The sequence below is a fragment of the Echeneis naucrates genome, chromosome 2 (assembly GCF_900963305.1).
Source record: "Echeneis naucrates chromosome 2, fEcheNa1.1, whole genome shotgun sequence".
Lineage (NCBI taxonomy): Eukaryota > Metazoa > Chordata > Actinopteri > Carangiformes > Echeneidae > Echeneis > Echeneis naucrates.
This window is the reverse complement of record NC_042512.1, coordinates 7697022-7720295: the sequence shown is the minus strand read 5'-3', so window position 1 is coordinate 7720295 and position 23274 is coordinate 7697022. Positions and strand designations below refer to the sequence as shown.

The 23274-nt window shown below is 41.4% G+C and overlaps 8 non-coding genes across 8 annotated transcripts; 4 read left to right on the top strand and 4 right to left on the bottom strand.

Annotated features, from left to right (window-relative positions):
• Positions 1 to 597: 597 nt before the first annotated feature.
• On the top strand, positions 598 to 671 carry trnan-guu (transfer RNA asparagine (anticodon GUU)). Its single transcript has one exon. It is a non-coding gene; the product is annotated as a tRNA-Asn (tRNA).
• Positions 672 to 814: 143 nt separating this feature from the next.
• On the top strand, positions 815 to 897 carry trnal-cag (transfer RNA leucine (anticodon CAG)). Its single transcript has one exon. It is a non-coding gene; the product is annotated as a tRNA-Leu (tRNA).
• A 1270-nt stretch (positions 898 to 2167) lies between these two features.
• trnag-ucc (transfer RNA glycine (anticodon UCC)) lies at positions 2168 to 2239 on the top strand. The gene has a single exon. It is a non-coding gene; the product is annotated as a tRNA-Gly (tRNA).
• A 905-nt stretch (positions 2240 to 3144) lies between these two features.
• On the bottom strand, positions 3145 to 3255 carry trnal-caa (transfer RNA leucine (anticodon CAA)). Its single transcript has 2 exons — positions 3218 to 3255; positions 3145 to 3190 (listed from the first exon to the last, which is right to left on the bottom strand). It is a non-coding gene; the product is annotated as a tRNA-Leu (tRNA).
• A 2154-nt stretch (positions 3256 to 5409) lies between these two features.
• On the bottom strand, positions 5410 to 5481 carry trnad-guc (transfer RNA aspartic acid (anticodon GUC)). Its single transcript has one exon. It is a non-coding gene; the product is annotated as a tRNA-Asp (tRNA).
• An 803-nt stretch (positions 5482 to 6284) lies between these two features.
• Positions 6285 to 6475, bottom strand: LOC115057673 (U2 spliceosomal RNA). Its single transcript, XR_003841936.1, has one exon. It is a non-coding gene; the product is annotated as a U2 spliceosomal RNA (small nuclear RNA).
• Positions 6476 to 7586: 1111 nt separating this feature from the next.
• On the bottom strand, positions 7587 to 7659 carry trnam-cau (transfer RNA methionine (anticodon CAU)). The gene has a single exon. It is a non-coding gene; the product is annotated as a tRNA-Met (tRNA).
• A 14948-nt stretch (positions 7660 to 22607) lies between these two features.
• trnag-gcc (transfer RNA glycine (anticodon GCC)) lies at positions 22608 to 22678 on the top strand. Its single transcript has one exon. It is a non-coding gene; the product is annotated as a tRNA-Gly (tRNA).
• Positions 22679 to 23274: the final 596 nt, after the last annotated feature.

Sequence of the window (23274 nt, the reverse complement as noted above, 5' to 3'; positions counted from 1 at the left end):
CAGCAGCTCAGAGCCTCTGTGGTTCAGGAAAAACGACAGACTGAAGAAAGACATTTCAGGTGCATGTGATTACACTGAAATAATATAATTTGATTTATTTCATTTTATTCCATTCAGAAAGTAAAAATAATATATTTTATGACATCGTTACACACAGTGACATATTTCAAGTGTTTATTTCTTTTAATATTGATCATTGTGACCTACAGCTGATAAAAACCCGAAAGTAGTTTATTTCAACAACATTTGACTTCACCTACAAGGAACTGCTGGGATTTAAACACAGGCTGCTTTAACAAAGTTTGTCTCCTGTGAAAAGCAGTCAATCACTAATTTCCCCTCTCCTCAGCACAGCATGAGCCACAAAGTTACTGTTGCTTCACTTTACAAGATACTGCAAATAACACAACCAGCCAACCTCACACAGCTCCATATAAAAAGAGTTAGCTCCCCTGACGACTGCAAGGCAACAGCTGGGCTCGTCCAGGATTTGAACTCTGAGTATCCGGTTCCAGAACAGCAGACAGTAGTTGGCTCAAGCAACATTTAGGATAATTCTAGCGGGAACTGCAGACTGGAACATGGAGAAGTCAATGTGTCTCTGTGGCGTAATCGGTCAGCGCGTTCGGCTGTTAACCGAAAGGATGGTGGTTCGAGCCCACCCAGGGACGTACTTTGTTTTTAAGCTGATTACAACCACTACATGTTGATGTAGTCTTTCCTCTACTTTGGTTTCACCAGAACCATTAAATATGGTATAACCTGTAATACATAACTGCCCAACCACGAAGCTGTTAATTGTTCAGCATCCGTCGTCAGAATGGCCGAGCGGTCTAAGGCACTGCGTTCAGGTCGCAGTCTCCCCTGGAGGCGTGGGTTCAAATCCCACTTCTGACAGAAGCTGCTTTTCTTTCATCTCTACTGAACTCCCTCAGGGACCACCTCTGATGCCAAAAACAAGGAGCCTTTCCATCTTCAGTCTAAAACTCTCCCAAGTGAGCTATGTCATGACTTAGTGGATACTTAGGATGAGGGATCTTCAGCATAGAATGAAAATTTGTCCTATTACGGGCAGTAATTTTGCACAAAGGCAACACAACACTATCTCAAAGTAAATGTGTGCTGTACAAAGGAGAGGGAAGTCTTAGGGATGGATTTCTGAATTCAAGATTTCATTCATGGCAGAGGTTACAAAATTAAGGAGGTCAAGGAGGTCAGTGTATCAGCAACAACCACAAAATTACTGTTTCTCTTGATTGCAATGATAATTTTGTGGTTCATGGTGTTGATGCAGAGACAGAACTAAAAATTCCCAAAAAATACAGACTGTTTATTTTTATCATTATGCTGCGTTTCAACTCCTTGATGCTTTGAGCTGCAGAAAGAACAAGAGCAGTCGCACCATACAAGCATTTCAAAATAAAAGCCTAGATTATTTTATTTGTATCTTTAGTTCAGATGTAGCAAAGCGCAACAATGCTGTCAATAAGGATCTTTCCCATTTGGGTTACTTGAAGTGATGGTGGCCACTGATGCAACACTCCGTAGCAGCACCACTCTGATGTACAGGGATGTATTTTGGATCTGAAAATACCCCCAACGTATGTGGCTGACCATCATGACTCTTACCAAAGTTTCTTTAGCATAAAATAAACTGTCACATTAACTGTCACATGAATTTGCTGTGTGTAAATAATGAAAAAAAAAAAACGCCACAAATGTTCCATCATGACATCAAAGGGATGAAAGACTCTTTTTTGTCATGAACTCCACATTCCACATCGCTCGTTGGTCTAGGGGTATGATTCTCGCTTAGGGTGCGAGCGGTCCCCGGTTCAAATCCCAGACGAGCCCATCTGTTGCCTTTCAGTCAATAAGGGTGCTAACTGTTCCACTATGGAGCTGTGTGAGGTTTGCTGTCTGGTAGGCTATGTAATTATTTAAGATTGAACATCTTACATTACTGTTTGATAAATTTGGTGACAACTGCACTTTGGGTCCATTTGGAGAACATGGGGGGCTGTGTGACTTCATCACCAGAAATTAAAATGTCTAACACCGATAAAACCGCAGCAGCACAAATAAGAATTTTTGCAGCGCAAACAAACGGCGCAAACAAACGGTACCATTTCGTGTCCATTCGGAGTGGATGCTCACCATTTTGCATGCAATGGTGGTATAGTGGTGAGCATAGCTGCCTTCCAAGCAGTTGACCCGGGTTCGATTCCCGGCCATTGCAGTTTAACTGTGTGTCTGAAATTTAGCTTGAGATCCTGTAGATCTCATGCCAATGGTGCCAATGGTGGAGGAGGATGAAACCGTTCTATCTATTCAGCTACAGTCGGTCTGTTACAGTAGATACACTCACACACATTGTTTGACATATTCTAAGAACAAGTCATGGACAGTGGTTGGCCTGTCCATGACCCTGGTTACTGGCCAGTTATATTCAGTTTACGCCAAGTTGGTGGGTTCAAGCCCCATACTGGCCACATGCAACCTCTCAAAACTTGATTTCTTCTCTCTCTCCTCTCTGTCTGTATGAAACCCCATAGACTTCAACACACTCTGACTTCATTTTCCAACCAGTGGAGCCACCCCCTGGTGGTTATTAGATAGACTGCAGGTGGAAGAGAGAGAAAGTGGATGTGGTGGTTAAAAATTACACAAATCTCCAGAGGACACTGCACCCTGAACACAGCGAGCAGAGTGGCGCAGCGGAAGTGTGCTGGGGCCATAACCCAGAGGTCGATGGATCGAAACCATCCTCTGCTATTTATACACACTACATGAGATTTTCAGCAGCAGTATGCCTTTCTTTGTTTGTGTACCAACAGCCTGAGCTCTGGTTCTGACTTTGTTTTGATGAACCTCATTATTTACACACAGCACATTCAGGACGATGGTGATTGACCCCGTGACATAAATAAGTTATCATGCACCTGAGGGGTGTACCAGGTAGGAGGTTCACTATCCAAAGTCTGTAGTATTTGAAGATGACATCATTACAACAATAACAATGCCATACTGAAGCTGCACTAGCTGAAGAGGGAAGATCTTCAGTCTTCCACCGTATTCACACTAGAGATGATTTTGCACCATCATCTTTGGAAGAGTTTGGTTCACATATTTTACAAAAGACTTTGTCAGGAGTGGGATTTGAACCCACGTCTCCATTCAGAGACCAGAATGCCCTTTAGTGCAGGAAGGAGCTAACCTTGAGTCTGGCGCCTTAGACCACTCGGCCATCCTGACATATGGACCTAGCCGGCACTCTCTGATGAGGAAACTGGCTGAAGCTGCCCAGATGTGTTTGGAGTGACCCCCTAGTTCAGTCTCTGGCATCTCCGACGTCGATAATGAAGCACAGGAAGTGCTTCCTGTGTTTCCTCTCTCCCTCCCTCACTCAAAAGAGTGTTAGACAAGATAACACTCTGATCTCTCAAGTATCCCCTCAGCGTAGTCATCCTACCAAATTACTAACTGAACACAAACATATATGTGATGACAAAACAACAGCCATTGAATGCTACTTAAAACCAAAAATCTCCTAGTGTTTTGCCCCCACCCCCATTTTTTAAACCACACTTCAAAACATCATAATGAAGTTACAGCAAAGCCCTGATCAAATACAGAAGGTCTAGACCAAACTCTTTATGAAATTATTTTGACTACTATTTTGAGAGCAGGAGGAGGGGATATACAATACATTAAGTTGAAGAGTCTGGGGTTCATAACGTCAAATGATAATGATGATATGATAAAGTCAACAGGTAAAAAATATATCTGAATTCCAGTAAGGCTGACTGCACATCTGAAGGCTCTGTGTTAAAATTCTGTTGGGATCAGTGCTGGTGCTCTCCAAGTTTGTAGGTCTACAAGGCCTTATGGTGACAGTTTAATTTTGTTAATGAACTTAATGAACTGTGTTAGAAGAAGACTCTGTGGTGCAATGGTAGCGTGTCTCACTCCAGATGAGAAGGCTGTGCACGTCAGGTTCAAATTATCTGGTAACTGGGGGATGTCCTCTCAATGGACCTACCATGAGCATGCCTCTTTCTGAAAGTTCTAGTGTTATGTCGCCAATATCTTCCCAAAGTTTGTCTCCTGTGAGAAGCTGTCAATCACCACATTTCCATCTGCTCAACACAGCAACAACCACTTTGTCTTGTCCAGAAACTGCAAGCAAAAGCTGTAATACAGGTAGTGATGAGCAGGAACTCCACTGAGAGCAAAGCACTGCTTCACTGCATGTAGCAGCCACCTGGGTAAAAACAGCAGCTGGTGTTTGCTCATGATGTCTCAGGGTGTAGTGTGGGTGTTTTTGAATGTCAGATCTTTGTAGTCCATAAAGAAAGGATGAATGAAAAGGAGCATTTCCTCCTGTTTGTCACGGCCTATTCTATTCATCCCTGTACTCTGATGTACAGGGATGTATTTTGGATCTTAAAATACCCCCAACATATGTGGCTGACCATCATGACTCTTACCAAAGTTTCTTTAGCTTAAAATAAACTGTCACATTAATGTCCTGAATGTGCTGTGTGTAAATAATGAGGTTAATAAAAAAAAAACACACAACAAACGTTCCATCAGTAACCATCAAAGGAGATGCTGATTCTGTGATGTCACAAAAGTTCTAATGACATCAAAGAAATCAAAGACTCCTCCCACTTTTTTGTCATGACCTCCACAGTAGAGTGCACTCTGTTAATGACAATCATGGTCCTGCCAGATACCTTTGAGTTCTGCTAACAGAAGCAACAACAAAACTGGAACTATTTGGACTGAACTGGATTTGAAACCTTCACTGTTGGACTTTGGAGAAGTGGGTGGTGAACATCCAGCATGAATTTAGACAGTCATACAGTGGTAGTGTGGCCAAGCGGTCCATGGTGCTGGATTAAGGCTCCAGTCAATGAAAACTAATCAGCTAATCCGGGCATTTTTTGTCTCCGTGTGGACAAAAGCACAGTGGCGCAGCGGAAGCGTGCTGGGCCCATAACCCAGAGGTCGATGGATTGAAACCATCCTCTGGTCTTCTAACACACTGGATGTCTCATCATTTAGCTGGAAGATGTCAGGAGTTTTTCAGCAGCACCGATTTACAGGAAAACATGGAGAATGTCATTTATCACTTTTTTCCAGTAATGTGTAAACCCCAATGGATTTCTAGTCCATCACCTTAACCACTCAGCCACAACAACACTCCCATCACTCAGCATTCTCCAGCCTGGATAGTTTCCTCCTCAAAGGACAGGGCACCTTCATTGTTGTGAGCAAGTACAGCTTCCAGCTCTTTTTCCCCAGAGTCCACTGAGGGAATTATAATATTATGCCACGCGAGTGTGGCAATTGTGTTTATTTCAATCACTCTGGTTAATGACATATTATAGAAAAACACACGTGCTCTCCGTCGGGGAATCGAACCCCGGTCTTCCGCGTGACAGGCGGAGATACTGTCCACTATACTAACCAGGATCCTGCATGTCCCCGGAGACATATGTGACCATCAAGGAGCTTTCACTGCTTTTGCTTTTGTTATGAAACCCCACAGACTTCAATACACTCTGACTTCATTTTCCAACCAGTGAAGCCCCCTGGTGGTCATTAGACAGACTGCAGGTGGAAGTCTCAGTTCTTTTAAACCAGCACATCCACTTTTATAGAAAGTTTATGGTCCTTAACTTATCAGATAAAACAATAACACAAATTTACAATAATCAGTCCAGGGACATTTCTGTGCGTCTTTGTGCGCATGCGCTCATCCATTTGTGTCGCGTGGGTGATCAATGAAAGACAGGAAATGCCTTTGATCTCCAGTGACGTCACACAGTCTCGTTAGTTGTTGATGTTGTTCTGTAAAAATCTGCATCAACTGAGAACTGAGTTCTTCATCATCTGGAAACAGACAGCATTGTTTTCTTCAGCTGGAGCTCTTTGTTCAAATCTACATTGAGATTCAGAGCCAAATGTTTTTCCTTTCCTGGATTTACTTCATCATTTCAGTGACTCTGTGGATTCAGCTGACAAATGCAAAATACAACCAACATTTAAACGATGACGTGTTGAAACAAAACTTTATTGATTCAGTCTGGTCAGCAGAATATAACCTGATGAAATCAGCTGCAACATTAAACTGATGTTTCTACATGAATGCATCACTGATTCTAAAACCATAAACTGAACATGAACACTCTGTACACTCAGCGTTACACACATGAAGACAACATCATGTGTTTAAGGTGATGTTGAGCTGAACAGGACTTGTATTGAACACACAGAGGGAGTGCACCGTTCCTGGAGATACTGCAATACCAGGTCGATGCGTGGAGTGGACGGAGCAAGCCCCTATTCCATCTCCCTGTTCCAAAAATCTATTTAATATATGGTCCCCGGGTAGGGGACGTATCAGATATTAAACTGATAAGAACAGATACTACACTTGATCTTAGCCAAAAGGCCGAGAAGCGATACCGCTCAGCTGTCGGAGGTAACGGAGTGTTTCTCCGCACCAACCCGCTCAGTGAGGGGTCAGAGTCGGCTTCAGTAACAACATCACTCCGAGAGAGAGACACAAACAGAAGACATGAAGAAACGAAGGAGGGATCAGAGAACAACCACAGACATGTTATTTTCACAAAGTGACGTTGTAGAGCAAAGAAAACGTCTCTTCTTGGTCACCTGTAAAACTTCATATCTATGTCAATGTACCAGCTGAATATTATTGTGAAAACATCAGTTTGTCCTCTCATGTGATTGGCCTCATGGTGTGTCCATCAAAATAACCCCCCTGTCTGCACGGATTCTCTGAAGATTCGGCTCTCCTCGACTGGACTCGGCTTTTATAGACCGAAAGTGAGAATAATAAAATGAAAGAGTAACTTTCTCATCCACAGAATAAAACCACAAATTAAATATTTAAAATAGCATTTTACCCAACTTTAACCCAACATTAGTTTAATGCTTACCTGCAATAGAAAACGCCATAGACCTGCTAGCGGGATTAGCATCAGTACCGCGATCATTTTAAAGAGTCACTGAACTTATTTCAACTCAAACATGGCAGTGTTAGTAAAGTAACACGGGACAAATGTAACACTCAGAATCGGATGAATGTAAACGCACTAAATGACGTCACCACTTTCAGCAAGCAATACTCCCCAGAACAGAGAAAAATCTGGTGACTACGTCACATTTCCACTAAATTATTGCCGGATAATTTGTCAGAGCGGACAATTTTCGATTTAAACATTGTGATTATCATTTCCTGTGTTACATCTGTAATGATTAAATAGGTGATTTAGTTTTCTAACACATCCTGAAGTTTGAAATGTCGGAGTTTTGCAGTTTCGGAGAAAACCTGTCGTAAATGTTGGAAATCCCTGTCTGGACGAGAGAAATGCAGCCGCACTCTGCGAGTTAACAGCTTATCAAAACACAAGCTGTTGTGCCTTTAAACTGGAAGAGTGAGATCACACCTGTTATGAGATTCTTTATACTTGTCTATGTCATAGAAGTCATGTAAACCAGAGAGTGTTGAAGGAACTGAGGTTCTCCTAACTCCTCATTATTAACTAAAGCTGTGCCCCGTGTGAGGCTCGAACTCACGACCTTCAGATTATGAGACTGACGCGCTGCCTACTGCGCCAACGAGGCCTGAACGACCGAACGAGCCCAGACCTGTCAGGAGCACCCTGCACAACACGGGCTGAACCAGCCACACACCGGGCAGGCCGGTACATGATGAACACTGTGTTCTCATATCAAGGACGGGCGTTTTGGAAATGTTCAATTTCCTCCTTTTTTTTTTTTTACAGGAAGAACATACAAGCAGCACAGAAGTGCAAAGCTCTGGAATTAATCCTATTTTAGCCACTCTCCCTTTTTTCAGAGGCTGTTTGAATCAACACATGATGATTAACACACATCCATGTTAAACATGACACTCTTTTCTCTTTTTGATTCCCCATTCTTCATTGACACATCTCTCTGCACAGCTACAATTACAGTTTCAATCAGACTGTATTAGCTGTTTATTGATTTGCTGGCTGTTTGCTGCACTGTTAAAAAGGAGGCTTGACTATGTTTTTACAAAGTGAAAACATCACTCCCCCCAAAACTTTTGTATTTTGAAGTATTCCTTTCTAGAAGGGTGACCTGACTGTGAGTTTAATGCTTTAAAATGCAGGCACTGGATGTTTAAAAGGAAACTTTTTTACAAATGAACAGCGAGCTTGTACTCAGGTGATTTGCTAGACCTGACTGGATCCTCATCCAACTTAAGCAATGCAAAAAAAGGTTGAAAAAATGCAAATCTCACACAGAGCAATGTAGAACACTGTTTATGATCTGAATCTTTACTTTCTTCTGTTCACACAGTACCTTGGAATATGAAAGACCATATTTTATATATTAATATATATATTATATATTAATGTTTAACATTCGTTTTTACTGTGTGCTGCAAAAATTTACCAAGTAATGGAAAAATTAAAAACTATTATCAATCTAATTATCCTTAACAAGCAAGTGGAAAGTTCAGGATCATTATGATACAGTCTGACTGATAAAGCTCAATTAACTTCAAAATGTTCATTTCACCGTTTTATAAATTTTCATATTTTTTTTACAAAGTGAAAAAAAAAAAAAAAAAACATTTGTATTTTGAAGTATTCCTTTCTTCATTTCTTTATCAAGAATGATCTGACTTTGAGTTTAATGCTTTAAAATGGAGGCACTGAATGTTTAAAAGGCAATTTTTTTACAAATGAGCTACGAGTTTGTAGTCGGGTGATTTGTGTTTGATAAATTTGCGTCTGACTGGATCCTCATCTAACTTCCTCTACTGAAGTCCCATTAAAAGGACACAGCAGTCTCTCTGCACAGTCTTCATGTCTCCCTTTGGAGCAGCCTGAAGTTTTGTGGAAGAGGTAAACCAACAAAAACAGCAGAGTACAGCTGTGGACTGAAACAGGCTGAATGATAAAGGTTGTGTATGTCAGCTGCTTCCTTGTTGCTAAAGTCACATGTCCCCCGGCCCCTCCCCCCTGTGTTCTGTCCCAGTGGGCGTGTCCTCTCTCCTAATGAGGCACACCTGTCCTGCATTTCCCGCCAATCAGCCCTCCTCGGACTTCTCTTCAGTGCCGGAGAATCCTGCTTCTTCTTATTGTTCCTGCTGCTCTCATTCACTATTTTTATTTGTTTTTATTATTATTATTATTATTATTATTATTATTGTTATTCTTATTATCCGTTCAGGTTCTCCGGTGTCTCTCAGTCAGTCTCTCTCTCGGTTCCCTGTTTGTTCAGTCTCGCCTTTTGTTTTCTCTCTCCTTTGTTACTTTGTTAGTTTTTCATAAAGTCGAGCTCAGTCTGTGTTTCCTCTTTTTGTTGGACTTTTGTATCCCTACCGGACTATTTCTGTTGGACTCTAACTGCGGCTCTGTTTCTCCATCTCCACCTCGCTGACTAACAGCAGCAGTACAACAACAAACCAAAAACAGGTTGGAGCGGTTTTAATGTTTCATACTTTGGACTCTGAAGTTATGAGGATGTGACTTTTCCTCAGCTCAAACAGACACCAGGACTGATGAGGGAGAACAAGCAGCTTCTTCTCTTCACATGAAGCAGGAAAGTGTCAGAAAGTCTCCCTGAAGTGAGTTCAGCAGGTGAGAATCTGTAAATGTGTGAACAGGATCACTGTGATCACATTGTGTTGTTTCACTGTTTGACTGGACAGGAGAACTTTTCTGGATGCTGATTGGCTGCTTTCAGATTTGTACTGATAATATGAATAGTTTCTATTTGAGTTAAAGGCCGATGATTTGAGGGTAATTTGTATTTTATGCCAATTAATAGAATCAACAGAGCAGTGATCTTGTGAGTTGAATTTTTATTTTTTGTCTTTGTCCTCATAGTTTAAGGTGGGTGTATCAACTTTTAACAGTTTAATGACAGAACTGGTCTGACAGCTCAGATAATTACTGAGGTGTTGTCTTTGTCCTTAAGACATCAACATTAATAATTATCGCTGACAACACACAACTGTGAGATTTCTCAGAAACACACTATCAGGGTTTGAATAATAAAACAGATGTATTACTTAATTTCACAAAAAACCCACTGTCTGTCAATACAGATGTGTTGAGTTTAATTTTTTTTTTCTGTGATTAAATGTAACACATTTGGGATTACAGATCAGTAAATACCAAATGATAGAGCTGCAGTCACAGATAAAGATGGTTTATTTTGGTAATTATTTCTTCCATCTTAATGAGACATGAGAACTAATGTGTCCTGTGATGATGGTGAGAATCAGATCAGAGACATCTGTAAATATGTCATGACTATGAATACTGAGATCAGACTGTACTAAGTCTGAAAAGTTAAACCAATGCCAAACTGTGACTGCACTTGTTGTAAAATAAGCCTGATTGCATTGATATTAAGTGAAAATAACCGTACCTGCAACAGCTACCTATCTGATTTCAAGACTTTATGGTTCTGACAGGTATCATACTGAACAAACACTGGTGCTCAATTATTAGTCAATGGAGGGTTGGTTAGAGATATCTTATACAATGTTATATTGTATCAGAATATAAAGTGTAATTTCATTTTAAGCCTTCTGTGTAGACAAGTCTACCTTCTTTATTTTTAATACTAAACATCTTGTTTTTGTTTCAGGAATTTCAACTGGTAGAGTGGCTGAATACCAAATAAAATACATGTGGGATTAAGTAATTATGACCACTGATGGTAATTTATTCAGATTGAGGTGATTGTATGATATTTGAGTTTCTATTCATTGGAACTGTATTCTTGAACACGACAACATTTCAGAAGGAAACATGGTGCTCTTCTCCTGAACTGAATTTAAGTAAAGAGCAAATTTTAATGTAAACATTTCGGCAATGTCCTTCCACTAATAACTGTAATTGTGATTAGATAAAACAATTTCCTTTCTATGTGTCCTCAGGGACAGGCAGTAATGTGAAGATGACCCCTGATTATTATGACAAACCTTATGTCTATATTTTATCTGCACTTTGTAGATAAGTTTCTTCACTATATATAAAGTAAGATTCACTGAATAAAGTAAATATCTTTAAAGATTTTATTTTTTGCAACAAGATTTCTATCAACTTTCATGATGAAGATGAAGCTGATTTTATTTGAACTGGTGTGCTGTTTCTGTTGAGCCGTGACAGAACAAGTGTCAGGACTGGTCTGATACCTTAGCTGAATCTGACTGAAAGAATTTAACTCGTACTGAGTATTTCAAGATGAAGCTGTTGAAGGTTTAAAGCGGCATTCCTTGTTTTTATTGTTGGAAATCATTTGATTTCATGTTATCCATGTTAATCCAACATACCCCATAGTCAGATACCATCTAGTGGACAGAGAGAAGAAGCACCATCAAATCGGATATATATATATATTTCTCTGAAATTTACTGACTACAGATTGATTTGGATGTGAAGTTGTGAAGGCAAACTATTTAAATGTGTCAAACAATTCTTTGAGATGCAGCCTAAACATCAGATGAGAGAATCACCTCCCCTGGTCTGGGGTTTCCTGACAAAGATCAGGCTGGTTCAGATGTTATTTTACTTTTTTACTTTTTTTTTTTTTTTTTTTTTGGGCTTCTGAAGGGATGATTTGGTCCTTAAATGCATTTTGTTAGAATTCTAGACGTGTGTGTGTGTGTGTGTGTGTGTGTGTGTGTGTGTGTCTGTCTATCTGACATTGAACGCATGAAGAGAGACAAGCAGTTTGTTGTTGGGAGTTAAAGACTGAAGTTAGTGACGTATTTGAGGCAGAAATGCTGATTGTGTCCTGTGACGTAAATGCTGTTGTAATGAAGCTTTTTGTTGTGTTTGTGTGAAGGTGGAGGCTCAGCTATGAATCAGTGTGAGGACAGAGAGGAGGGAGCCCCTCCCTCTAAAACCACTCTGTGTGGGGAACATGAGAGTCAGACCAAAGCTCAGAGGTGAGATGAGGATCTCTAACTGTCCATCTGTCAGAGCTCAGCACTCAGATCACTGCTCCATCATTATTCACTCTCACTGACACTTACATTTTTTACTCCTGAACCTTTTCTGCTGCTGTCCCCCCCCCCCCCCCCCCTTAGGGAGCTCAACCAGCATATATTATCGTTGATTTTCTTTTTTCTGTACTTTTCATTTAAGTTGATAATGAAATGAAAGATGTTAAATCGGTGATTTGTAAATTTTATTAAAATAATATAAAAAATATGTAGTGTTCTGGGAGATTCATAGCTATACAAATGAAAACCTCACTTAAGTACTTTCATTTAAACGGATAATTTTCTTTTCAGTTTCTTGGTCGTTGATTATTTTAATGTCAACTGTGTTTTTTGAAGCTACCAGAAGTCAAGACCAGATTCTCCTGAACTGAGCTATGTGTCCATGAAGAGTGATCAGTCTACGGATCGTTTTATTGACTTTAAAGGAGGACAACAGTCTGCTGTATCCAGCTGTGTGTCCATGAAGAGTGATCGGTCTATGGATGACTTTATCAAAGAAAAAAGGTAAAAGCTGATCATTTGTTGTTGTTTCACTCATTAAAGGTATCAAAGCTTGTCTATCAGTTTCTCTGCTGTTCATAGAAAACTCCTGGAACAAACTGTGTTTGTGTCTTTTCTCCTCAGAGTTCAGTCTGACAAACATCATCACACAGACCTGGACTCCATATTTATGGTGTGTAAATGTTCATCCAGTGACTACAACAGACACCAACAAAGACTTGAGTTTGAAGCTGCACTCTTTAGACCAGTAGAGCTTTACTCTGTGACAGACAGGAGTTTGTAGTCGCACTTTCGGAGCAAATTAGATGACATGTCAGTGGGAGCCTGATCTCCAATGCACGTCCAGTATATGTAAAGAACCACTGCTCTAATCAATTAATTTCTTTTATTCCATACAGCTCTTTACAACATAAACTCTATGCATTAACTCACGATCGAGAGATGTGGCGTGATGCTCCCTGCTGACTATGAACCACAACTGCAATCAGTGCCAAAACTATTTCAACTGCGTTTCTCTGCCTGTGCCCGCCCTACCTTGAATTAGGATTTTTAAATCTGATTTAAGATTATAGGGCAAAGTTGAACACTGAAAACAAGAAATTAACTCTTAAAAGAAGATAAATATTAAACAATTTTAAATGTAATATTTTTTTTATCTTGGAAAAAAACTAATAATTTGCTATATAGTTGTTTTCCCGATCATTTCAGCTGTGACTTAATAACAAAGACCAAAGTTAATCAGATTCAGTCCTGGACCTCCATGGACTCTGTCTCTACAGGGTTTAAAGATGGAATAATTCATCAGTGAACTAGTTCAGGTGGTCTGATCCATCTTCAGCCACAGTCACAGTTAATACCCCGAATTTTCACTTCCTAAGTTGATGTGTTGAAGGGCTGTATCAGTTTGGTCTTCATGTGATGATCAGGATCTCTGTGTTGTCAGAATCTAAAGTCAAACTTAGTAAGTTACACCAGTGAAGTTAGTTTAGTGAAGTCAGCAGGTCTGAATCTTTCTGTGTAGCTCTGGAAAGAGACGTGGCAGCAGATGATACAGCAGCAGCTAAAGTTGAACTCTGCTGACTGATGATCTGATGCTTTGATCCATCAGTTTATACTGAGAGTGAACTTTACACAGGATGTTATTGTGTTCCAGCTGCTGGAGGAGAACATCGTCTGTTTTGTGAAGAACGAGCTGAAGAAAATCAAAAGGAGTCTGAGTCCAGATTACCCACAATTCATGAAGAATGAGGATGATGAGGTGGATGAAGAGCAGAGGAGGAGCAGAGAGGCATTTCTGAAGATCACAGTGAACTTCCTGAGGAGGATGAAGCAGGAGGAGTTGGCTGACTGTCTGCAGAGAAGTAAGAGGATTTAACATGATGGATCAATTAGACATTTACTAAAGTCTGAGGAGACAGAGCGAAACATGTTGTCATGTTATTATTCCTTAGGAGTAAATATCAACGTTGTTGTTTATTCTTATTTCGCCCATTCAGAGTTTATTGCCCCAGTTTGTCAGCGTAAACTCAAATCTGCCCTGAAGAAGAAGTTCCAGTGTGTGTTTGAGGGGATCTCTAAAGCAGGAAACCCAACCCTTCTGAATCAGATCTACACAGAGCTCTACATCACAGAGGGAGGGACTGGAGAGGTCAATGAGGAACATGAGGTCAGACAGATTGAAACAGCATCCAGGAAACAGGACAGAGCAGAAACAAGCATCAGACAAGAAGACATCTTTAAACCCCCACCTGGAAGAGACCAACCAATCAGAACAGTGATGACAAAGGGAGTGGCTGGCATTGGGAAAACCGTCTTAACACAGAAGTTCACTCTGGACTGGGCTGAAGACAAAGCCAACCAGGACATAGAGTTCACATTCCCCTTCACCTTCAGAGAGCTGAATGTGCTGTAAGAAAATAAGTTCAGCTTGGTGGAACTTGTTCATCTCTTCTTCACTGAAACCAAAGAAGCAGGAATGTGCAGCTTTGATCACTTCCAGGTTGTGTTCATCTTTGACGGTCTGGATGAGTGTCGACTTCCTCTGGACTTCCACAACACTGAGGTCCTGACTGATCCTACAGAGTCCACCTCAGTGGACGTGCTGCTGACAAACCTCATCAGGGGGAAACTGCTTCCCTCTGCTCGCCTCTGGATAACCACACGACCTGCAGCAGCCAATCAGATCCCTCCTCAGTGTGTTGACATGGTGACAGAGGTCAGAGGGTTCAATGACCCCCAGAAGGAGGAGTACTTCAGGAAGAGGTTCAGACATGAGGAGCAGGCCAGCAGGATCATCTCCCACATCAAGACCTCACGAAGCCTCCACATCATGTGCCACATCCCAGTCTTCTGCTGGATCACTGCTACAGTTCTGGAGGAGGTGTTGAAGACCACAGAGGGAGGAGAGCTGCCCAAGACCCTGACTGAGATGTACATCCACTTGCTGGTGGTTCAGTCCAAAGTGAAGAAGGTCAAGTACGATGGAGGAGCTGAGTCGGATCCACACTGGAGCCCAGAGACCAGGAAGATGATTGAGTCTCTGGGAAAAGTGGCTTTTGAGCAGCTGCAGAAAGGAAACGTAATCTTCTATGAATCAGACCTGACAGAGTGTGGCATCGATATCAGAGCAGCATCAGTTTACTCAGGAGTGTTGACACAGATCTTCAAAGAGGAGACAGGGCTGTACCAGGACAAGGTCTTCTGCTTCGTCCATCTGAGTGTTCAGGAGTTTCTGGCTGCTCTTCATGTCCATCTGACCTTCATCAACTCTGGAGTCAATCTGATGGCAGAAAAAAAAACAACCTTCCTTTGGTCAAACCTTTTTAAAAAAAACCCTGAACCTTTAATTTTTTACCAGAGTGCTGTGGATAAGGCCTTACAGAGTCCACATGGACACCTGGACTTGTTCCTCCGGTTCCTTCTGGGTCTTTCACTGCAGACCAACCAAACTCTCCTACGAGGCCTGGTGACACAGACAGGAAGTAGCACAGAGACCAAACAGAAAACAGTCCAGTACATCAAGACAAAGATCAGTGAGAATCTGTCTCCAGAGAAAAGTATCAACCTGTTTCACTGTCTGAATGAACTGAATGATGGTTCTCTGGTGGAGGAGATCCAACAGTCCCTGAGATCAGGACGTCTCTCCACAGATAAACTGTCTCCTGCTCAATGGTCAGCTCTGGTCTTCATCTTACTGTCATCAGAAAAAGATCTGGACGTGTTTGACCTGAAGAAATACTCTGCTTCAGAGGAGGCTCTTCTGAGGCTGCTGCCAGTAGTCAAAGCCTCCAACAAAGCTCTGTATGTGCAAATAAATCCATCCAGATCAACTGGATCTTTTTTTAGTTTAGAATCAAAAACATGTTTCTTTAATAATTTATCTTATTTTGCTGCTTCTTCTTCAGACTGAGTGGCTGTAACCTCTCAGACAGAAGCTGTGAAGCTCTGTCCTCAGTCCTCAGCTCCCAGTCCTCTAGTCTGAGAGATCTGGACCTGAGTGACAACAACCTGCAGGATTCAGGAGTGAAGCTGCTGTGTGCTGGACTGAAGAGTCCACACTGTGAGCTGGAAACTCTAAGGTGAGAATTAACGTTGGTGTGAAGACTTCAAATTTTTGTTCTGATTTATTTTTTTTTGTTCTGTTTGTATATTTGGGAGATGTTCATCAGTATAAAAGCTTCATGCTCCGTAATTAATCACTGATTTGATTCCACATGAAAAACCCATGAAGTGAAATCAAAAACATACACGTCGCTGAGCCAACAGGTGCATGCTGGGTCATGCTAGCGTCTTCATGGTGATTCCTCCAGTGGTGTTTTCTATGTTCACTGAGGATCATTTACTTTTAGGGAGGTGGACACAACCTTTCTGCTGCTTTTGGCATCTGTCACAGTTGTGATGATGGAGGAAATATTTAAGGGGCTCAAAGACACCAGAGGTTGAGTGGACTGCTGATATGATGCTCTGTGGATGAATGAACCTTCTAGCTTAGGGTCAAGAAACAGTTACAAACACACTTTGTAGTTGGGCGCCAGACAGGAGACAGGAGCTGGATCAAAAGACACTATTGTCTTGTCAGATTTGATGTCATTATTTAGGTGTGTGGGTAACCTAAAGAAATTCACCGGCTAGCTGTTACTCCTACCTACAAAAAGATATGTGGAGAAAATGTCAAGGCGAAGTCTAAATCAAAGGGGGTTTACAAAATATCAAAGTACACAGTTCATCCTGTTATCACAAATCATGTCAACACAAAACTTAAATCATCAATGCCCCAAAAAGAATGGAGGGATGTGTGGGTTAGTCCAGATCAAGCTTCCTGTGTAACAACATGAGGATGAGTAAAAGTTTGTTTTGAGGTGTGTGTGTGTGTGTGTGTGTGTGTTAGCGTTAGCCCAGCTGGTTCCAGTTCCTCCGGGGTTCAGTGTGTGTGAGTGGACGTATGGTGGATCAGTGTGTTAAATGGTTGAGGGGACAGTGATGGACTGTGTTAGCTCTGTTGTGGGGCTCCTCCAGCCCAGGCAGGTATGGAGTCCCAGTATATAGGCACCTTTTTCCTCCTTGGTACTCCTGGGATCATCACCACTCCTCAGGCCATGGGTTTCCAAACCTCCAGTGAATCCAGCTGGTTCTCTTCCTCGTGTTACTGCTTTCTTATTTTCCCAACATTTCTTTGATTAGCAGGCAGAGTTGAATGAACCTGGACAGCTTTTCTTTGTTTCCCTCACTCTCACTCCTCTCTGTTCTCCTTGCTGTTTGTGTCAGTAGCTTTTTCCTTCCACCAGTTCACAGTTGCCACTCATTTGTTAACTCTCCAGTTTGTTGTGTTTTTTTTTTCCACTCACACTCCTTTCCCCCTCCCTTTCCTGTCAGGAGGTAAAGGGCTGTTCTGCTGTTTGTAGACTGTTTGACTGGTTTTAGAGTGGACTTACCTGCCAGAGCTCAGATTGTTATACAGGAGTTCATATGTGGCAGAATCAGAGATAGAAATAAAATTTGGCTGACTCTGCTGTTTGGTTATTTCTGATGTGTTCAAATCACAATGTTGACAGTTTGAGTCAGTTCAGGTTCTTTACAGTGTTGTTTCATTTTCTCATTAAATCTTGTCACTGTTTGTATTTGACTGTTGTGAAGCTGCTTCCTGTTGGTTCAGCTGTTTGACTTTCATTTCACAGATGATGAAAGACTGAACACTTTGATGCAGGAACTTTGTCTCCTAAAGTCACATCTTTTATTCTTTACTCAGGTTAAGAAGCTGCAGTTTGTCAGAGATCAGCTGTTCTTCTCTGGTCTCAGCTCTGAAGTCCAACCCCTCCCATCTCAGAGAACTGGACCTGAGTTGGAACGACCTGAAGGATTCAGGACTGAAGGATCTGTGTGGTTTTCTGAAGAGTCCTCACTGCAGACTGGAGAGTCTGAGGTCAGACTCATGTTTTATTTCTGCTCTCAGATTAATATGATGTTACAGTTGTGGTGACTCTGACCTGCAGACAGGTTTATATTTATGAGGGAAAATCCTCTTCAGGTTTTAGACATTTAACTGTTAAATGGTTGAAAATAGCTTTTGAAAAAGTTTATTTCAAAATGACATCGGAATGGAAAACATTAATCTAATGTTTTTAAAAGGGGACAATATATATTAATTTGAAATATTAAAATCTTATCAGTGTTTCTTAGAATCATCCAAAATCAAAGAAATCAACACAAGTATAAACCCTTTTGCCAACAAAAACACCTCTGAGAAAAATTGTACACACTCAAACAGGTACTTTGTCTCCTAAAGTCACATCTTTTATTCTTTACTCAGGTTGGAGTACTGCAGGTTGTCAGAGATCAGCTGTTCTTCTCTGGTCTCAGCTCTGAAGTCCAACCCCTCCCATCTCAGAAAACTGGACCTGAGTCTGAACAATGACCTGCAGGATTCAGGACTGAAGGATCTGTGTGGTTTTCTGAAGAGTCCTCACTGTAGACTGGAGACTCTGAGGTCAGACTCATGTTTTATTTCTGCTCTCAGATTAATATAATGTTACAGTTGTGGTGACTCTGACCTGCAGACATCAGGCTGATATTATACTGATCCACACTGAGGATCTTCATGCTGACGTCTGTTTTCTTCTTCTCTGGTTTAGTCCAGTCAGTGTGGCAGAGAAATGTTGAACTACAGATTTAAAACCAATAAAAATTAATAAAAATCCTTCAGTGTTTCAATGACAGGAAATAATTTTTTTAGGTTGGAGAACTGCAGTTTGCAGTTTTAACTTTGGAAAACAGATTTTTATTAAATTGAAAAAGACATTTTAATTGCATGCAGTTTATCAATCAATCTTGTATTTTTGAAAGGGGACATCATATATTCATATATATTTGTACGTTAGTATGCAGATTTTAGTCTGTGGTTCATTTCATTTATTAATTTGTGTCATTCATAAAAATGTCCAACCCACGTGGGTTTATAAGACGTGTTTAATCATCCAGTGGCTGTTGTAACAACCTGAACTCTCATATATCTGCATAGAAACATACACAGATACATTATTTTCCTTTTCTAAAGTCATAATGGTACATTTTAAACAAAACAATCAACCAAAGAAAAATATTTTGCCTTCTTTCCCAAACCACAGAAATAAAATCAGCTACCACAAGTCCATTCACTAAAACATAATTCACTCTGAACAGATGATGAAACACTTTGAACCAGGAACTCTGTCTCCTAAAGTCACATCTTTTCTTCTTTACTCAGGTTGATGGGCTGCAGGTTGTCAGAGATCAGCTGTTCTTCTCTGGTCTCAGCTCTGAAGTCCAACCCCTCCCATCTCAGAGAACTGGACCTGAGTGAGAACAACCTGAAGGATTCAGACCTGAAGGATCTGTGTGGTTTTCTGGAGAGTCCTCACTGCAGACTGGAGACTCTGAGGTCAGACTCAAGTTTTATTTCTGCTACAGTTGGACTCAGTTCATGTTCCTTTCAGTAATATTGTTTCACTCTAACCCTCAGCGAAGCTGTGAGCGGAGAACAGAAACAGATTTCAGGATTAGACAGAAAGACAGAGAGAAAACAGTCAGCCAATCAGATCAGTCAGAGGACTGTTGTGATCATGTGACCATCAAATGAAGCAGATTCCAGCTGAAGAACTCAGAGATGTTCAGATTCTGGTCCTCGTCCATCAAACTGTCAGATCTGAGCTGAGACTGTTTGTTCTCTGATCAGGTTCATCTGTCACAGCTCTGAGATCAGTCTGACTGAAAGCTGCACATCACTGATCTTCTTTCATCACACTGTCACCATGTGGTCTTTCTGCAGACCAGAATCCTGTCTGTCTGTCTGTCTGTCTGTCTGTCAGACTCTCTCAGTTTAAATGGACCTTCAGTAAATCATCAGTAAAGTGATGAACCTTCATGACTCAGCTCTTTATCTCCACTGTGGACTCAGAGAAATGTGCTGAGTCAGCAGACTTGAGGTCTGTGAGTTTCCAGCTCAGTGTGTTCACTCCAACACGTTAACATGAGCTGAGAGGAAGCAGCTGCTGCACATCTGGACTGAACAGGACTGAAGTCCCTGCAGGTCTTTATGCTGGATCTGCATCACTGACTGACAGCTGATGGACAGAGTCAGGAAACACTGATGGATCTGCTCTCTTCTTCTTCTCTCCACAGGTGCCGGAAGTGGCAGCTGTGAAGACAAAGTTGTGTGTTGACGGAGGATCAGCTGCTTCCTGATGATCCAGATGTTGCAGCAGCAGCTTGTCCAGACTCTGGACCATGTTCCTGGGAGGTGGAGAGGAGAGCTTCATCCAGCAGAGACTGACAGAGGAATCAGAACTGGTCTGAGAACAGAGTCCACCATGATCCCAGAGACTCCTCAAGTCCTCCTCTCCTCTCAGCCAGCTCCTCCAAACTCCACCTGGGGTTTAGGTTCAGCTTCTTCTGGACCCTTTTTGGCCGCTTTGGGAACGTTTTGAGAAGCATTTTTGTGTAAAGTATAAAATATTTTCTTGTGAAACATGCCAACTGTCATTTGGCACTGATTAAGCTTTTAAATTGGCCCTTTCTTCACTTCATAAAAATTAGCATTTTTCTTTAATGTTTTTTCTTATCTTTAACAATATTTATTTTTATCCACATGTGGCAAAAAAAGATGTCAATAAATAACGGGATCCTGAAAGGGCAGACCTCAACAGAGGACATGGCAACAGTTTCTCTTCTGAAAGGACAATTTTAGTCAGTGTACTAAATTATATTTGTTAGAAAAAGTGTGTGTGTGTTCCTGATTATGTTTTAATGTGGAAAGCCCTTTGTGGAACTGTTTTTTTTTTTTTTTTTTTAAAGGGGCTGTATAAATAAAAGTTTAAAGCGGCGATTGATATGTTGGTTGGTTAATTGACTGATATAGTGATATAATACAGTCCAATAATGTTCTAGCGGAGTCGTGCAGCAGACTCTCAGCTCAGTGTGTGAATGTGCTGCTGCTGAACTGGGACTCATGAGTTCCACTCTGAACCAATGAGTCATGAATCATGAGTCTGACTGTGAACCAGTCTACAGTATGTGCTGTGGGTGAGTGACAGCTCATAGCGGGGAGGGAAAGGGAGTGAAACAGCAAACCAGAGCTGCTGCTTTTCCTCCTTCTTTCTATATGAACATGAGCACCATGATGCACACTGCTGTGTTCTCATATCAAGCTCATGTTCACCTTCTTTCTTTCACAGGGAGAGCATGAAAGAAGCTGAAGCTGAACTCAGCCTTCCAACTTTAGTGCTCCGTGTCACAGACTGATCCATTTTCTGACGTTATAGTCCACACCAGGCTGCAGCCTCTCTGTGTGACACTTTGTTCATCATTATTTTCACACTTTAGTTCCTGCTTCTTTTCATTTAGGCTCCATGTAGGCTGTTCATGATGACTTTGTTTGTGTGTGGCTGTTTTCTTCTGAATGTGGGATCTCTGTCTGAATGAAAGTTTCACAATCACTGCCTCAGACTGCATTCAGAAGGAATTGTTGAAGTCATAGAAGCTGAAGAGTTGATGATAAGAGGCTGACAGCTAAAGGAAGCTAGAATGCACACTGCTCTCTGACAGAGTCGGCCTCCCTCCACATTTAGGAGGCTTTTTCACTTCTTACAACAGCTGACAAAGGGCTCATCTGGGATTTGAACCCCGGACCTGTCACACCCTGAGCCAGAATCATCCTGATTGTTCCTGGAATGGTTTGGTTAGTCAGAGTGTGTCTGTGTGTGTTCTTGTCTCTCTGAGTGGTTGGAAATGAAAATGGAGATCTGTAGAAGCAGATGACTCTGAGGATGAATGAATGTTTCGCTGACAACATCAACAACTGTTTACTCACCTCACAATGAGACTGTGTGATGTCACTGGAGATCAAAGGCATTTCCTGTCCTTCATCGCTCTCCCACGCGACACCAACTCAAACGTCACACTCGTATTAGATTCAGCCGGAACGGCGCATGCGCAGGAAGAAGCTCACATTAATTAAAACCAAATCTGTTGGTTTGTTCCTCCTAATACTTACTAAAATGCGTCTTTTCCTGCTTTCGCTCATTTTTGCAATCACAGACTGAGAGAAGCTGCGCACCTCGTCCACTGTGTGTGTGTGTATGTGTGTGTGTGTGTGTGCTCTCTCTGCTGGTCTGAGCTCTCAGTTCATTTAAATACTTTGTTGGATCTGTCTGTCTGTATCATGTCAGAAACTCTGAAACACTCTGAACGTCTTTAAAACACGGTGGATTTACTGATATCAAAGTGTCCAGCAGTCCATGATGGATTATTATAGAAAGATATCAGCTTTAATGTAAATACATTGTTGCATATAAACACAGAAATTACAATAATCATCTGTAAAACAACAAAAATGTTGCCGTCTCACTCAGCGGAGGAGCTTGTTTTTGAACCTGTGTGAGAAAAACAGAAAAAAGAAGACTCTCCCTGATCGGGTTAGTTGCCACGTTATAAAATGCAGGAAGTTCTTCTGAACATGCCAGCAAGTGTTGAAGGCTGCTGATGACTGGAGAATCGTGACGTCATTGTAAAACTCATTACACAAGCATTGGTGGTTCAGTGGTAGAATTCTCGCCTGCCACGCGGGAGGCCCGGGTTCGATTCCCGGCCAATGCAGAGTAACATTTTCACCAACATCCAGATGTTAGAAACACAGTGCTGCTTGGAAAATACCCTGATAGACTCCAACACACTGTGACTTTGTGAAACAACCAGTGGAGCCCCCTGGTGGTCAGTAGAAGTGCAGCCCCTCTGAGCTGGTGGCAGACCAAGGCTTCAGTCTGCACACATCTTCCACATGTGATGGCACACACACTGTGTATTGTGGCAACATCCGTCCCCTCAGAGAGAATCTGCTCTTTAACCCTCCTGTCGTTTTCACCCCCCGCCCCTTACTTTAGTGTTCCTGCTCTGTTTGATACGGTGGCCGGTAAGTGCAAAACTAAATTACAAAGTAATTTACATGTTGGGAAACATTTTTACATTTTATTAACCAAAATTACAGAAGAAAAATACTTTTACCACGGATAAAAAAATGTACATTTTAGAAAACAAATTCACAAATTGCGAAACAAATTTCCAAACGACAGAATCTTCCGGAAGGGGAATGTACCAAATGCCGGAAGTGATCCAGAAGAAGATTGACTGTGAGCTCAAAATGTTTGTATCGGTTTGTGTGCCGGGAAAACTTTGCAGAGTGAAAGTTTGTGGCA